The sequence below is a fragment of the Halichoerus grypus genome, chromosome 8 (assembly GCF_964656455.1).
Source record: "Halichoerus grypus chromosome 8, mHalGry1.hap1.1, whole genome shotgun sequence".
NCBI classification, from domain to species: domain Eukaryota; kingdom Metazoa; phylum Chordata; class Mammalia; order Carnivora; family Phocidae; genus Halichoerus; species Halichoerus grypus.
In genome coordinates this window covers 58673676-58692364 of record NC_135719.1, presented here as the reverse complement: position 1 = coordinate 58692364, position 18689 = coordinate 58673676, and the positions used below count along the sequence as shown (strand labels likewise).

Genomic DNA, 18689 nt, shown 5'->3' with positions numbered 1-18689 from the left:
CTGAAATGTAAAATTTACATTTCTCTTTGATGGCCTGCAGTGGGAGTACTTGGTTTATGTGCATGTACATTCACCAGTTTGTTATGTCTGGTAACAAATCTCCTTCTTCCCATTGTAAAATTAGCCTCCCCTTGGGTAATTGTTCCCATTGGTTACCACTTAGCCTCAGCTACTTTTTTTTGTGCTGGCAAGTCCCCAGAAATTTCCAAAAGAGGAAATATATGTCCATCTTTAGCTATTTGATTATGTGTATGGTATTTTGGTCACGAAATAATTTCCACCTGGCAAGCCTAACGTACCTATTCAACAGCAAGCATCTAAATATTGTTGTTACATCTATTACATAAGCTGCAAAGAAACTCAACAGATGCTCCAAAATTTGTAAGACTTGTAATTCTCAAAATATTTGGTGTTTCTATCATAAAGTCTGAGTCTTATCTATGATTGATCTGATTGTTCACATTACAACCCTTCCCTTCCCAGAATCTATATAGTTTGTTTATTTTCTGGGCCCTCATGTGTTCTCTTTCTTCAGAATTAGGCCATCTTCCCAGAAGTCAGGCCAAGGGTGAAGTTGAATGATAGGGAAGATTTTATGAAGAGAATCGTGCCAGTTGGAATTTAAGACACATCAGAGGGAGGTCAGTTAGTGCAACTCTGCTCTCTTGCAAACAAGAACACTGGTAACAAGGAATATCAAAGGATTGCTCAAGGTCACACAGGTGGTTAGAACACAGCTGAGGGCTATGAGCTTCCTTCTCCAGCATCTGTCTAGTATAGTTTGTATTATACATTTTATAGGCTAATGCTTAAAATCAACTTTTGAAACTCATGAAATTAAAAATTGTTTTTGACTAAGCTACTTATAGGCATCTCAAAGCATTGCTACGTTTTTGGCTGTATGATGAAAGTAATTATTCCTGTGTCCTTACATTTCTTACATTCATTGACTATCTAAAATTTATCTAGTTAGCAGGGGTGGGTGTGTTCGTAAGTGGAAATACAGTGGACTAAATTTTAAACAATCACAAGTTTAGTCCCTTAACAAAATACTTCATGGGGTTTATAGGAAGGCCCATAGACATTCCCAGGAGGAAAAAAAAAAGCCCACATTACTGGCTCAGCCCAAGTCAGGTTTTCAGGTCAAATCACCCAGCCAGCATCTAGGTGAATTCGAAGTTGAATTCTAAGCTATATAGAGTTTGTGACTAAATCCTTACAAATTCAAATGATTCCCCAAAGTGTGTCTTTTTTTTTTTTTTTAAGATTTTATTTATTTGAGAGAGAGAGACATAGTGAGAGAGGGAACACAAGCAGGGGGTGTGGGAGAGGGAGAAGCAGGCTTCCTGCCGAGCAGGGAGCCCAATGTGGTGCTCCATCCCAGGACCCTGGGACCATGACCTGAGCCGAAGGCAGACGCTTAATGACTGAGCCACCCAGGCACCCCCCAAAGTATGTCTTTTAATGCTGATGGTTCTTCTACTGAAAGATGGATGGTAGGTGATGACAATAAAAAGATGCTCATTTGTTTGCTTCTCTTCTAGTAAAAAATGTCGTATCTACCAAGTAGTTGTATTTTAAAAATTCAGTACCCTTGTTTCCACAGCTTTGTGTTCAGTTGTAAGCACATACATTGTTAAAATGTAAGTTTAATGTGGTTGACCTCTCTACTCTAGTCAGCGTAAGGAATCCACTTTCTAAGTTCCTGGTTTCATATAATCAGAGTTTTCTCAACTCTAAAATGATAAATAAAATATACTTTAATGCTTATGCCCTCACCATAAAGGCACACAATCTCAGATTGGATATCTAGGTACAATCTCTCAGTCTTGTCAACTGCCTTGACCTATATATCTGGGAGTTGCAATTAGACTCTCTAGAGGGCTGGTGGTAAAGAATATCTTTAAAATCCCCAAGCCCATCAAGAATTTATCCTTTTTCCAAAGCTGTTCTTCCTGCATTCCCTGTTGTACTTGACAGGATCCCTCATCAATAGATGAATAGACAAGGAAGATGTGGTGTGTGTGTGTTAATTTTAGCCATTCTGACAGGTGTGAGGTCTCATTGTGGTTTTAATTTGTTTTTCCCTGATGACGAGTAAGGTTGAGCATCTTTTGTCTCGGCCATCTGTATGTCTTTTCTGGAAAAATGTCTATTCATGTCTTTTGCTCATTTCTTAAGTGTATTATTTGGTTTTGGGGTATTGAGTTGATAAGGTTTTTTATAGATTTGGATAGTAACCCTTTTTCAAATATGTCATTTGCAAATATCTTCTATTTCATAGGCTGTGTTTTAATTTTTTTGATTATTTCCTTACTTTAAGTAAATACCCAATAGTGGATTTATTGGAGCATATGGTATTTCCATTTTTAAATTTTGAGGAACCTCCATACTATTTTCCACAGTGGCTGTACCAGTTTACAATTCTGCCAACATTGCATGAGGGTTCCCTTTTCTCCACATCCTTACCAGCAATTATTACTTCTTGATTTTTTGCTACTAGCCATTCTGACTGCTGTGAGGTGATGTTATTATGGTTTTGATTTGCATTTCCATGATGATTAGTGATGTAGAGCATTTTTCATATGTCTGCCAACCATCTGTATATCTTCTTTGGAAAAAATGTCTATTTAGATTCTCTGTCCATTTTTTAATGAGATTGTTGTGTGTTGAGTTATATAAGTTCTTTATATATTTTGGATAGTAACCCTTTATCAGGTTTATCATTTGCAAATATCTTCTCCCATTAAGTAGATTGCCTTTTTGTTTTGTCGATTGTTACCTTTGCTATGCAAAAGCTTTTTATTTTGGTGTGGTCCTAATAGTTTATTTTTCCTTTACATTTAGGTGTTTAATGTACTTTGATTTATTTTTGTGTATGGTATGAGAATGAGGTCCGGTTTCATTATTTTGCATGTGGCTGTCCAGTTTTCCCAACACATTTATTGAAGAGACTGTCTTTTTCTGATTGTATATTCCTGCTTCCTTTGCTGTAGATTAATTGACCGTATAAGAGTGGGTTTATTTCCAAACTCTCTACTCTGTTACATTGATCTTTGTGTCTATTTTTGTGTGAGTATCATACTGTTTTGATTACTATAGCTTTGTGTAGATATCTTAAAATCTGGGATTGTGATACCTCCAGCTTTGCTCTTCTTGATTCTCAAGACTGTTTTTACTATTCAAGGTTTTTTGTGGTTCCTTAAAAATTTTAGTATTATTTGTTCTAGTTCTGTGAAAAATGCTGTTGGTTTAATAGGAATTGCACTGAATATGTAGATTGCTTTGGGGAGTATAGACATCTTAGTAATATTAACTATTCCAATCTATGAACACAGTATATCTTTCCATTTGTGTTGTCTTCAGTTTCGTTCATTAGTGTTTTATATTTTTGAGAGTATAGGTCTTTCACCTTCTTGGTTAAATTTATTCTTAGGTATTTTATTCTTTTTTGGTGCAATTGTAAATGGTATTGTTTTCTTAAATTCTCTTTCTGCTACTTTGTTATTAGTGCATAGAAATGCAACAAATTTTTCTATATTAATTTGTGTCCTGAAATTTACTGAAATCATTTACTAGTTATAATAGTTATAATAGGTTTTTTTGGGTGTGTGTGGAATCTTCAGGGTTTTTTTATACTATCATGTCATCTGCAAATAGTGACAGTTACACTTCTTCCTCACCAATTTAGATGCCTTTTATTTCTTATTCTTACCTGATTGCAACAGCTAGGTCTTCCAGTACTATGTTGAGTAAGAGTAGTGAGAGTGGACATCCTTGTCTTGCTCGTGATCTTGGAAAAGCTTTTAGTTTTTTAACACTGGGTATTATATAAGCTATGGGTTTTAATATATGGTCTTTTTTATGTGATGTATGTTCCCTTTAAACAAGCTTTGTTGAAATTTTTATCATAAACAGATGTTATATCTTGTCAAATATGTTTTCTGCATCTATTGAAATGATCATATGGTTTTTATCCTTTTTGTTAATGTGATGTATCACATTGATTAATTTGTGAATATCAAACCATCCTTGTATCCCTGGAATAAATTTCACTTGATCAAGGTGAATAATCCTTCTAATATATTGTTGGATTCAGTTTGATAATATTTTGTTGAGGATTTTTGCATCTACTCTCATCCAAGATATTGGAACACTGTTCTTTTTTTGTAGTGTCTATCTGGTTTTGGTATCAGGGTAATGCTGTCCTCATAGAATGAATTTTCAGTTTCATTTTCTATTTTTGGAATAGTTTGTGCAGAAGACGTACTAACTCTTCTTTAAATAGAGAATTCACCTGTGAAGCCATCTGGTCCTGGACTTTTGTTTGTTGGAAGTTTTTGATTACTGATTAAATTTTGTTACTAGTGGGGTGCCTGGGTGGCTCAGTCGTTGAGCGTCTGCCTTCGGCTTGGGTTGTGATCCCGGGATCCTGGGTTCGAGCCCCAGGTCGGGCTCCCTGCTCAGCAGGGAGCCTGCTTCTCCCTCTCCCACTTCCCTTGCTTGTGTTCCTGCTCTCACTGTGTCTCTCTCTGTCAAATAAATAAATAAAAAATATTAAAAAATAAATTTTGTTACTAGTAATCAGTCTATTCAAATTATCTATTATAATTTGATTCAGTTGGCAGATTGTATGTTTCTAGAAATTTATCCATTTTCTCTAGGTTGTCCAACATGTTGGCATATAATTTTTCATAATATTCTCATAATTCCTTATATTCCCATGGTGTCAGTTGTTATTTCTCCTCTTTTATTTCTGATTTTATTTGGATCCTCTCTCTTTTTTCCTGATGAACCTGGCTAGAGTTTTATTAATTTTGTTTATCTTTTTAAAGAACCAGTTCCTGATTTCATCAATCATTTCTCTTGTTTTTTAGTCTCAATTTAATCTCTATTTTATTTATTTCTGCTTTCCTGTTTATTATCCCCTTCTACTAGCTTTGGGCTTTGTTTGTTCTTCTTTTCTCTAGTTCCTTTAGATGTAAGGTTAGGCAGTTTATTTGCAATTTTTCTTGTTTCATGACGTAGGCCTGTATTGCTATAAACTTCCCTCTTAGAACTGCTTTTGCCATGTCCCAGAGATTTTGGACTGTTGTGTTTTCATTTTCATTTGTCTCCATGTATTTTTTGATTTCCTCCTTGATTTTTTTGTTGACCCACTGGTCTACGACTCCATATTCTGTAGCTACATATGCATACAGGATTTTTTATAATTGTAATACAACATAGATGCAGTTCTGTATTTTTCACATTTTTTTGGCGTATTCACGCAGAGTTTTGGCATTGTTTTAATAGTTACATAATAATCCACCAAATCCACTAGCCTCAGCTTTTAAACCAGCCCTCTATTTCTGGATAATCAGTATTATGAATAATGCTACAATGAAAATATTCTTATATGATGCTTTTTCCTCATTTTGTTTATGTCCTTAGGGCACATTTGCCGTAGAATTACTGAGTCAAAGCTGATTATATCTCTAAATTGTATTGTCAAATTATGTCACAAAATTTTTAACAGTGGACACTGTCACCAGTGGTGGGTGGGTGTTCTTGTTTTAGTATGCCTTTGACAGAATAGAATATTGTGATGATTTTAAGTTTGTTATTATACTACTTGTAAAGTGGTGCCTCATTGTTTGTTTACACTTTCAATTTCTTTCCTAAGGAGTTGAACTTTTAAAAAATATGTTTGTTGACTAAGTTTACTTATGTTTGTCCCTGCCCTCTAAATATTGGTCTTTAATTCATTGAATACTGTTTGAATTTTTTATCTAAATGGCTTCTTTATAAAATATAACTGTTAATTTTTAAAACAATAATGCATATATTTTTTCTCAGGGTGCTTCCCATATAAGTTACATTATTTTGTTGTACGAGTTTATTACATAATCTTTGTAGTTTCTTTATACTTCAGTGTTATCTAGCAAAATATTTAGCTAGTCTTTAATTTGTTGTTTTTTTTTTTAATTCCTTAATCTCTTTGTTCTTTATTTTAGTAGCTAAAAATAGGAAATGTTGGAGTGCCTGGGTGGTTCAGTTGTTAAGTGTCTGCCTTCAGCTCGGGTCATGATCCCAGGGTCCTGGGATTGAGCCCCGCATCGGGCTCCCTGCTCCGTGGGAAGCCTGCTTCTCCCTCTCCCACTCCCCCTGCTTGTGTTCCCTCTCTTGCTGTGTCTCTCTCTGTCAAATAAATAAATAAAATCTTAAAAAAAAAATAAAAATAAATAAAAATAGGAAATGTCATATGTTTTTATGATTATGGGACTCTTTCCGTTGGACAGAAGAAAACGATAAAGCAGAAGAGATAATGCACAGTTGCAATAGCCAAAGTCTTTGAATGGGAGAAATCAAGTGTAATTCAGTTCCCTGTGGACTGGTTAGCTGAAATAGAAGTATGGGTAGTTTAGCAGTGAGAGGGTGAGGCAAGGTGTATGGCTTTAGAAGAAGGCAGGTTGATAACTGTAGCAGAGGGGAATGTGGAATCTAAGGGATCAGTTGAGAGTGAGGAGAGAAGAGGGGTTTGGGGATGTTTGTGAAAAGAGGAGACTAGTATGAAATAATTTCAGAGCATAGGAGGCAAAGCACTTAGCAAAATGTAGAGATCACTGTCAGTACTAAGGGCCCCTCTGAACTTTGTGGCAATCACTTCAGACAACAATAATCAGCATGGTTGTATTTTTTTCCAGTCAAAATGAGTCACTGGGATAAAGGCACAAAATAGATAGGTAATTGGATTTACCCCAGTTAGGCCTTTGCCAGATGAGTATGACAAAGACAAGGAGAGGCCAAGTAGTTGAGGGTGTGTGTAAATGAGAGATTACAATCATGGACCGTTGACTGTCAATTAGATAAGGAGAAAGTAAAGTTATGAAGGAGGTCATTTATAGAGGAAATGTGGGGCTCAATGGATACAAGAGGGAGTGAGATGAGGTGGTAGTGAAAGAGTAGAATGCTTTTGCAAGAGAGGAGGGCTTGAAATTGAGATTTTTGGAGGGAATGTCCTTGCTGGTAATGGCATGACCTAAGGGAAGGCCATGGAAAGAGATGGCTGTGGTGTAGGGAGGACAAGCCAAGTAGAGAAGTGGAGCTCAGAGGCTGAGAACCGGGGCACTCAATAGGTCATCAAAATTGTTATTAAGATCATGAAAAATGATGACAGGAGTGATGGTGAGGGGAAAGAAGTAGTGGGCTAAGGTATGTAAGTCCAGTGTTGATAGTAACTTTCAATAACTTTGTATCATTAAAGATTCCCATTAATGGTATTTAAAAGTGCTTGTCAACACCAGTATTAGCAATATCCTTAATCTTTATCAATCTCCTAGGTGAAAAACAATGTCTTGAAATTGGATTGTCCTTGTCTAATGATGAATACAATTGCTCATCTTTTTCCATATAGTCACTTGTATTTCCTTTTCCATTCATGACCTTTGCCCATTTTTCTGAGCTATTATATTTTTGTTAGCTATTTGAAAGAGATCTTCCTGTAATAGAGAAATCTCTCTGAGCTATCAACTGCCTTGCAAGTGTTTTCCAATTATTTTTATATTAATATTTTAGTAAGCATTAATTTTTCCATTCTCAAAAATATAATTAATGTCTTTACTAATTAAGTTATTGTAGGTAAAGCATCAGGTTGAGGTATTTGTTTATTTGGATTTCATAGGTTTTTTTCTTCTAAAGGATGAAAACTCATTGTATATGAGTAAAACAATTTTGAAAACTCTGTAGTGTCTGTATTCAGTACAAGGAATGGTCATATCTTAAGTTTAAACCTTTTAATCAAAATTTGATCTGACTAGCTTAGGTTCTCAATAGCAAACATACACATATTATAAGGTAGTATTGCTTCAGATAAACTTGTTGGATTTTTCAGTATAAAATAAAAGTAAATCAGCATAGTGCTAAGAGTAATACAACTTTATTGACTGTTTTCCTGGCTGATGAAAAGATATTAAGGACTCACAGATGGAGCTCTTTTTATTTTTATTTTTTTAAAAGATTTTATTTATTTATTTGACAGAGATGGCGAGAGCAGGAACACAAGTGGGGGAGTGGGAGAGGGAGAAGCAGGCCTCCCGCCGAGCAGGGAGCCCGATGCGGGGCTCGATCCCAGGACCCTGGGATCATGACCTGAGCTGAAGGCAGACGCTTAATGACTGAGCCACCCAGGCACCTCTGGAGCTCTTTTTAAAAAGAAATAATTTCAGAGGTATTTGCACATTGATTTTCTCATATTTTGGAACATCTGCAATAGCGTGCTTTAGTAAAATTTTCATTTATTGTTTCAGTATCATGTAATTTCAATATGCATTGATGCTGTTTTTATCTGCTTTTGTGATTTGTCTGTGAAGTACTTCAACCTGAAATAAGTAATACATGAACTAAAATGAAACAACTAATGAGATAATAAAGACAATAGGGTAAATTCTCACATTTCAAAGGAATTGTACTATTTTATGACTCCAATTATCTTTGAATTATCCTATATATTCTGTCACCAAAATTACATTAGAAGATAACTCATTCTATATATATCTATATAGTTTATTTATAAAATTTATAGTTTATTTATGTATATCTATATAGTTTAGCCAATACTTTGGCCCTTGAATGATGAATTCTGATTCATTTATTCAAAGTTGTATGAGTTCCTACTCTTTGCAAACACTGATGTACACATGTTGATATGATCAAAATAAGGCTCTCAGCATTATAACTTGTTTAGGGTAAAAGTTTATGAGAAAATACAGGGAGCCATTATTATGATTCCCCAGATGAGTAAGAGGTCAGTATGGAATAGTACTAGCAAGTGATAACTTCTAATATGTATAACTTGCATCCCTGAAAAAGAGACAATAAAACAAAGAAATAGAACTTACATCTAAAACTAAAATAAAAGAAAACTTTATGGAAACAAAAAAAGACTTCCGGGTGTGCACTGACAAGGCCTACTTGATGCTAGAAAAGTCAGCCTGGAGCTGTCAACTCTGAAACAGATCCTGGTAAAATTATTAGATTTTAAAGATAAAGAAAATATCCAGAGGGCGTCTAGGCACAAAGAACAAATGAAAGGGAAAAAAATATTTGGTTGCCATCAGACGTCTCAAGAAATATATAAATATGGCAACATTAATAAAGCAGTATTTTGAAGACTCTCAAGGGAAGAAACTGTAAACCAAGGATTTTATATCCAGGAGCCCTTCATGAGTAATCTACTAGTAAAAGAGCTTATCCATCAAGAGATGACAGAAGACACTCCAGCTAAAAAATTTATGGTGAGCACTTAATTGATTTAATTCTAGAGCTAAGACTAAAACAAAGATGACTAAGATAGAGCCAAGGGGAAAAACAATATATAAATGTTATATGTTCTGACAAATAAAAATACACAACTGATATATATGGATCACATATTAGATCACAAATTGATCTATGTCTAAATTCTGAATAGATGTGTCAGAGATTGTGTCTATGAAGTATGTCTGATTCTACTTCATTCCTGGTTTAATGAACCTAGAGAGCCTAGATTCATTCTGGGATTCAGCTGAGAGATGGGTTGCATTTATGAGTAGGACTGTCACCTACTGCTCTCAAAGGTAAAATTGCTCCTAGTATCAGTTGTAGTGGTCATGGAGTAAGGCAACATTTTACCAGTTTTAGTTGACTTTTCTTTTTCCTAGTGTTTTGCTAAGGCTGGGTTATCAGAAATGTGTCATGAAAGAAACTGGTATTTTCTCTTACCCTACAAAAATTAGTGATATTCGTTCTTATATAGTCATTGAATATAAGAAAGTCAATGACAGTAATTTATTATTGTGCATAATCTTTTCTCTTGTTGGCTGATTTTCCTCCCTGGAAGCTTTGCATTGGTCCAAATTACTTTTTGTTAACATGTTACATATTTTTTTTTTCATTTTTATTTTATTAGTCCAAGCTTTATAGCTTCTTAATACCATAGCTTACTTTGATAGCCAGAGTTTTAGATGATTTCTCACCCCAAAGATGTGCTGATATTACAAGACCTTTATAGAGCTGCTTTAAAATGGAAAACTACAACTTGTATTTTCTTCTTTTTTTTTTTTATTTCTGATTACATGGTTTAGCATTCTCAGTGCATAAAAAGGAGGACATTATCCCCACCTATACATTGTTAATATGAATTTATGGTTATCTTTGATAGATGTTTATATGTGTCTATGGTATATAAAAGTTTGATACGTATTTATTTTTAGAACCAAAAGCTCTGAGTGATGTGGCTTTAGATTTGTGAGCACACAATATCTCACAAAACATCATGTCATTGGACCCCTAATGCTGGTTTATTATTTGATATTCCTTCCAGAGCTTCCATATCATCACTTCTTAAAGCAGAATGTCACACACTCAGTGGGGTATTTAGGATAGTTCTAAAAAAATGTACACTACCAACTATAGGACAACACAACTTTATGCAATAAAATTATGTCACAAATAAACTAGAAAATAACACTGTGATGGTTGATGGCAGCACATTTGTTTTTGGCATGAGAATGGGTTGAGCGTATACTACCCCATCCTATAAACTAATACATAATTGTACATTTCTGCCTTATACATAAAACCCCATGCTTAAACACTAACTTTCAGGAAAAAAAATATTCTTTTCAAGAAAATGCTGGTAAATACCATCTAAAGGAGTACAGGCATATACTTCCAAATTGAATTGCCAAAGTTTTTTTGTTTTTTTTTTAATAAAGATTTTATTTATTTATTTGGGAGAGAGAGATCATGAGTAGGAGGGAAGGGTAGAGGGAGAAGCAGACTCCCCACTGAGCAGGGGGCCCGATGCGGGGCTCAGTCCCAGGACCCTGGGATCATGACCTGAGCCAAAGGCAGACACTTAACCAGCTGAGCCACCCAGGCGCCCCTCGTTTTTTTTTTGTTTTGTTTTGTTTTGTTTTTTGTAAGTAGCCTCCATGCTGGGCCCTGAGATCAAGACCTGAGCTGAGATCAAGAGTCGGATTCTTCACCGACTGAGGCCCAGGCACCCTGCCAAGCTTTTTCTTTGAATAATTTTAGCAAAGCATTTTTATACTGGTAGCAAAATCTTCATATTTATCATTGAAATTCAAAGATTAAATTTTGTACAAAATTATTGTACTGCAATTTGGGAAACTAATTAAATGTTTACTTTGTAAATGTAATGAGCTAGTTAAATCTTTGTTGCCAAAATTAAAAATGTAGGAGGATTGATGGCTAAATAAATTCTAAGAGTCATTTACATTGTATGAGATAAATGCACCTTTGTCAATGTGGTCTACCACTAAGCAGAGGATAATTTGAAGAATATTCTTGAATTTGATATCTCTTAACATTGATATTTGGTAGGTGTAGTTAAGATGTAATTGTAGTTTATTTGAAATGTCTCCTTATAATATATAATTACACATTATGGGAGGAATATATAAAGACACAAGAAAAACAGGCATATGGATTTTGGAACAATAACAGCTCGCTTTTTATAGAATCATTTAAGTGGTAATAATAATCTACTCAAAATATAGCTGAGAGCCCACAAGTATGAAAAAAGGCTGACAAAAAAAAAAAAGTGGTATTAGTCTATCCACAAAGCCTGTGTATTTTACTTCTATGATCTTTCTTCTCTCAGAGCCTATTTATTGTTTTCTTAACATAACAAGGGGATAGCCTGAATATACATATCTGAATATATAGATATATGCATATACATACATAAAAGAAGGAGGAATTTAGAAAGCAGAGTAGTTTGGAGGTTAATTAGCAAGTGGGTCTCAATCTTTGAAAACCTTTTAGTGAAGCAACAGAATATAATCCCATGTAGCCTAACTCCATAACAAATAATTTAACAAAGTATCAGTTTGTTTATTTCTTACTTGCATAAATTAAGGTATTTCTGATTGGGCAATTCTCTCCTGAGAATTGGCTCAGGGACCCAGACTTCTACCGTCTAGTGGCTCCGTGATTCCCTAGAGCCTTAAAATCCTCAGCTGGATCTTTTGCATCTGGCCAGCAAATGAGGGAAAAGAGGATTATTTCACAGTAGGTGTTTCAGAGCGAGACTGGAAATGGCATACATTGCTTTAGCCCGAAATTTAGTCATAGGGCAAGACTATTGCAATAAAGGTTGGGAAATGTGGTCTGGTTGTGTGCCTGGGAGGAAAAGGGCATGGCTTGGTAACCAATTAGATAAATCCACCAGAAGTACTGAGGTTTATGGTGATTACAGGTCCCTGCTAAAAAAAAGTTTAAATTATAATTAGTATTTGCTACCTAAAGACAAACATCACAGATGGGCCTTATTATACGGTCGCATACCCTTTCCAATTTTGTTTGGATTTTCCTCAAGATCAGACATACATCACCAACTAACTCAAAAAACTGGAAACCTCTTCCTGTATCAGCTGAAGTGCATAATGCATGTAAAGATGTCAATTATTCTTGTTGAACTGGCAGAATATGAAAACAGATGGTACTGGTCTCCTGTTTCTGTCCACAGACAGCAGTAAATACCAGTTGATAGTGCATGAGAAATATGTGACTTCAAGGGATGGAAACAAATTCATATGCGTGTGAAAGCAATTCTATAAGGATGAAACTAATAGTAATCTTCTAAGTTTATTTTCTGCAAACAGGCTGGTAAAATCCTGATAGTTTGAGCTATCCTATCAGATATATTCTTAGGAACTAGAATCGGTGGTCTCTGGACTAGAGCAATACCAGATTTCATTTCACAAAAGGATAATTGGCATCCTTCCTGTCTCCTCTCCCATACTGATCCACAATGGAAAGACTTGGGAGGTGGGGAAGAAGGGAGAGGAGTCTGGCTACTGTGTGGCCACAGAAAATTAGACATAGAGGTGATTATTTTCTGGAACTGTGGGAACAGCAGGAAGGAGGGGAGTGTGGGAATGCAGGGAGCTTGCAGAGTCGAAGAGAATGAGTTTGGGATGATCTGTGTGTTCTGAGCAGAGCTTCCAAATACGGAGGGAGGGAAGATTTTTGTAATCATGGAGAAGTGAAGTATACAGGGATTATGCAAATAAACTGAAGGTTTTACCTGAAAAACTGACTGGGACACTGCCCACAACTGGCTTTTACCTGCTTTCTGAAGTAAAGAGATGGCTTCATTGTAAGGAGCAAAGATTGGTAAACTTTTTCTCTTTATGGTACAACATAAATATAAGGTTCACTCAAACTCACTAAAACATGTAAAAACGTGAGTAGAGAGAAGGGAAAAAAAGCTGAAAGTCTTTTATTTTTTTAGTTTAAATTCAATTAGCCAACACATAGTACATCATTAGTCTCAGATGTAGTGTTCAACAACTCATCAGTGGCGTATGACACCCAGTGCTCATCACATCACATGCCCTCCTTAATACCCATCACCCAATTACCCCATTCCCCCACTCACCTCCCCTCCAGCAGCCCTCAGTTTGTTTCAGATAGTTAAGAGTCTCTCATGGTTTGTCTCCATCTCTGATTTCTTCCCATTCAGTTTTCATTCCCTTCTCTATGGCCCTCTGCCCTGTTTCTTATATTCCACATATGAGTGAGATCACATTATAATTGTTTTTCTCTGATTGACTTATTTCACTTAGCATAATATCCTCCAATTCCATCCACATCATTGTAAATGGTATTCATCATTTTTGATGGCTGAGTAATATTCCATTTTATCCATTCATCTGTTGAAGGACATCTTGGCTCCTTCCACAATTTGGCTATTGTGGATTTTGTTGCTATGAACATTGGGGTGCAGGTGCCCCTTCGTTTCACTGCATCTGTAAACACCTAGTAGTGCAGTTGTTGGGTCGTAGGGTAGCTCTATTTTTAACTTCTTGAGGAGCCTCCATACTGTTCTCCAGAGTGGCTGTACGAGCTTGCATTCCCATCAACAGTGTAAGAGGGCTCCCCTTTCTCCGCATCCTCGCCAACATTTGTTTTTTCCTGTCTTGTTAATTTTACCCATTCTAACTGGTGTATGGTGGTATCTCATTGTGGTTTTGATTTATATTTCCCTGATGCTGAGTGATGTTGACCATTTTCTCGTGTCTGATTTTATATCCTGTCACTTTGCTGAATTCCTTTATGAGTTCTAGCAATTTTGGGGTGGAGTCTTTTGGAGTCTTCCATATAAAACATCATGTCATCTGTGAAGAGTGAGAGTTTGACTTCTTTTTTGCCAATCTGATTGCCTTTTATTTCTTTTTGTTGTCTGATTGCTGAGGCTAGGAATTCTTGCTCTATGTTGAACAACAGCGGTGAGAGTGGGCATCCATGTTGTGTTCCTGACCTTAGGGGAAAAGATCTCGGTTTTTCCCCATTGAGACTGATATGCACTGTGGGCTTTTCATATATGGTTTTTATGATATTGAGATATGTCCCCTCTATCCCTACACTTTGGAGAGTTTTAATCAAGAAAAGATGCTATAGACAATGGACTCTGAAAAACAAACTGAGGGTTCTAGAGGGGAGGGGGTTGGGAGGATGGGTTAGCCTGGTGATGGGTATTGAGGAGGGCACGTTCTGCATGGAGCACTGGGTGTTATGCACAAACAATGAATCATGGAACACTATATCTAAAACTAATGATGTAATGTATGGGGATTAACATAACAATAAAAAAAATTAAAAAAAAAAAAAGAAAAGATGCTATATTTTGTCAAATGCTTTTTCTGCATCAATTGAGAGGATCATATGGATCTTGTCTTTTCTTTTATTAATGTGATCTATCATGTTGATTGATTTGCAAATGCTGAACCACCCTTGCATCCCAGGAATAAATCCCACTTGGTCATGGTGAATAATCCTTTTAATGTACTTTTGGATCTTATTGGCTAGTATCTTGGTGAGTATTTTGACATCTATGCTCAAGGATATTGGTCTGTAATTCTCCTTTTTGATGGGGTCTTTGGTTTTGTGATCAAGGTAATGCGGCCTCATAAGAAGAGTTTGGAAGTTTTCCTTCCATTTCTGTTTTTTGAAATAGCTTCAGTAGAATAAGTATTAATTCTTCTTTAAATGTTTGGTAGAATTCCTCTGGGAAGCCATCTGGCCCTGGAATCTTGTTTTTTGGGGAGGTTTTTGATTACTGCTTCAGTTTCCTTGCTGGTTATGGGTCTGTTCAGATTTACTATTTCTTCCTGTTTCAGTTTTGGTAGTTTATAAGTTTCCAGGAATGCATTCATTTCCTCCAGATTGCCTAATTTGTTGGCATATAGTTGCTCATAATATGTTCTTAAAATTGTTTGCATTTCCTTCTTGGTCATGATCTCTCCTCTTTCATTCATGATTTTATTAATTTGTGTCCTCTCTCTTTTCTTTTTGATAACTCTGGCAGGGGGTTATCGATCTTATTAATTCTTTCAAAGAACCAGCATCTAGTTCCATTGGTCTGTTCTACTGTTTCTCTGGTTTCTATTTCATTGATTTTTGCTCTGATCTTTATTATTTCTCTTATCCTGCTGGGTTTAGGCTTTATTTGTTGTTCTTTCTCTAGCTCCTTTAGGTGTGAGGTTAGCTTGTGTATTTGAGATTTTTCTAATTTTTTGAGACAGGCTTGTATTGCAATATACTTCCCTCTTAGGACTGCCTTTGCTGTATCCCAAAGGTTTTGAACCGTTGTGTTTTCATTTTCATTTGTTTCCATGAATTTTTTTAATTCTTCTTTAATTTCCTGATTGACCCATTCATTTTTTAGTAGGATGCTCTTTAACCTCCAAGTGTTTGAGTTCTTTCCAAATTACCTCTTGTGAATGAGTTCCAGTTTCAAAGCATTGTGGTCTGAAAATATGTGGGGAATGATCCCAGTCTTTTTGAATTGGTTGAGCACTAATTAGTGACATGGTATGTGATCTGTTCTGGAGAAAGTTCCATGTACACTCAAGAAGAATGTGTATTCTGTTGAAAAGCCCAAAGTCTTAATTGGAGATATAGTTACACAGTTTCATGAAAGAGACACATATATATTAAATAGTATTTCCTAAAGTAAAAAGTTGTATTTTATATGTGTCCTTTGACTCAAATTCTTCTTTGTGCACTGAACCACTACTCATAAATCATTTCTTGGTTGTTCACCTAAAGCACAAAATTGGGGCTAAATTCATCTCCTCCAAGAAACAGCATCCTCCTGTGCATATCAAATCATTATGCTTGCCATGTTATATTAAATGTATTATTATATGTCACCCATCCTGAGCTCTGTGCACTTAATCTTTATATCCACAGTGCCTCCCACATAACCTAGCACAAGATAAATGCTCAGTAAACAGTTTTGGTATTAGCTGGAACTGGGTTGCCCTTACCTTCAGGATTCTGTTAATGTGCAAACATCTTGGAAGAGGTAACACATCACATCAGACTCATCCCTAACATTTGCAAAGTCAAGAGCACAAATGGAGGCCCACATATCATAGACCTAAATATTTATAATTTCTAAATCAAGCTAACAAACTGTTAAATAAAATGTAGCTCTATCTTCCTGCCTCAACAAATAAATGTGCTTTTATATTGATGAGATTAAAAACGTGCAACAGTTCTTTTTTAATATGCTGAAAGTTGGCAAAATATCAAAGATAATACAACTTAATTATCAATATGTATATATAGGTGTTCTGGGTGGCAGTGTTTAGGTTTCAAAGTAAATATATAAATTTCATAAATTATTGTATTTTTCTTTAAGAAAATGTGTATTTTCATCTTTATTTTAGCATGGTTACAGATTATGCAGTTATAATAAAACATTTTAAAAGTTTTGCATTCTATCTACAGTCATGACAAATAATACAACCTTCCCCAAGTCACATGATGTCTGCTCTCTTTAATTTTTTCCTGGTTTAAAAAATTTAAATATACCTTGTCATTGAACTCTTTTCTATTTCTTTTCAACCTTTTTTTCCCCCTGAGGTCCACTTACAGTTTACACATATTCTTAATATTTAAAGGATTAAAAAATAAAATGTTATTCAAAATTGACATGATTTGAATAAAGATGTAATTTAAATTATAAATACAAAAAATTTAAAATTATTTCCATGTGTGCTTTCAGATAGAGTTCATACATGGTTTGCAGAAAGTTACTTTCTTCTAAGACATTTAAAAATATTTATTAAAATGAGGACAAAATGCAATTATTATCTCATATAAATTTTTATGTAAATCATTTGAATAAACAAAAATTTAATGAGTTAGAACTCATAAATCTAAATTTCAAAAATAAAACTATTGATAATTCTAGAATTCAGTAGATATCCAGTTGGCAAGGAATATGAGGCTTCATGTATATTACATCTAGAATTACCCATATACAAACTTTGAGAGTAATGTGAATCATTTAATAGTCAAAATATTCCCCAGGCAGCAAGTACACCTGTTTTGCATGCTGTATTGATTCATGAGTGCCTTCCAATGCATACATTGAAACGAAAGAAAATGGTGCTTATTAAAGCTTGAAAATAATACTTGGTTAGGAAATAACCTGTTGCATTTATGCCATCCAGAGAAAGAACCTGGTGAGTTATTTCGCCCTTTCTCTTACTTAAATGCTTCCATAGCTCAAATTTCTTCCTATACTCCAAAACAGTATCTATTTCTGTTGTTAGCAATGGCAGTCTGCAAACCTTAGTAGCATTTGGACATAGTCACCTTTTGTTTTTAGGATATAAAACAAAAGATGGTCCAAAGTGTTTCTGTGGGGCTTCCAGGGTGTTAATTATAAGAGCAGGTGGTGTTAGTCACAAGCGCAGATGTTTTGGGTCCTGGCTTACTCTGCCAGCACCGAGTGTGAGATCCCAAGTGACAGAGGAATCCACAATCTATTTAATTTTTGAGTTTGTATTTGTGATGAGTAGAGCCCTCTTAGTGTGTGGGTTCTAGGGCAAGGATCTTCTCCTGTCTGGGTTTCAGGGTAGGATTGAATTAAATCCCTACCTATGAGTATATCAAATAAATGTCTTCCCTTAAGGTGTGGAGGGATACTAGACATCTGAGGAGAGGGGGAGGGGAGAGCAGACATTAAAAGATAGAATGAATGGAATAAATTTGGAGGGAGTTGAAGCAAAACATCACCTAGTTCATAATATTGTTTGGGAATTTAGTCTAGAAGTACTATTTATTCTTGTTTCTGTGTATATATGTGTATTCTTTCTCTCGCTGCTCTACAAATTGTCTTGAATTAATCATTGTTTAGATACTTTGAAAATGTTCAGTTTGGGGTTGTGTTTATCATTGGGATTTAAGTCCCTCTATAGTTGGGTTTTGGAAAGCAAAGATACCCTCAATTTGTATAACAATTTAATTGCTTCAATTAGTATTTTCAGTCTAGAATATAAAGTATAGGATGTTTCTACTATAAATCAAAGCCCTTGGCTTAAAAAAAGATCCATAGACCTCAACCAGAACTTCTTAGAGGACGCTTCAACATAAATATAGTCTGGGATATTTGGGGTTTGCTTATGTCTATACTTAGGGCCAGAATTGGCAAAGATATTAATATTGGGGGCAGGGGAGGAACAGAGATAAACATGTTCAGTAATATTATTACTTGTCTCTCTTCCCCACTACTATATATCCAGATTAAAGAAAAAAAAAAAAAGAGAAACAGTTTTAAGCTACACATTCTAAGCTAGAGAGAAAAAATGTCACATATTAGGAAATCCTGCTAAAGAAATGTC

At 35.3% G+C, this 18689-nt stretch overlaps 1 protein-coding gene across 1 annotated transcript in view; it reads left to right on the top strand.

Moving 5' to 3' along the window:
* UNC13C (unc-13 homolog C) overlaps positions 1-18689 on the top strand; it is a 559379-nt gene that overhangs the window by 393435 nt on the left and 147255 nt on the right. The window lies entirely within an intron of this gene.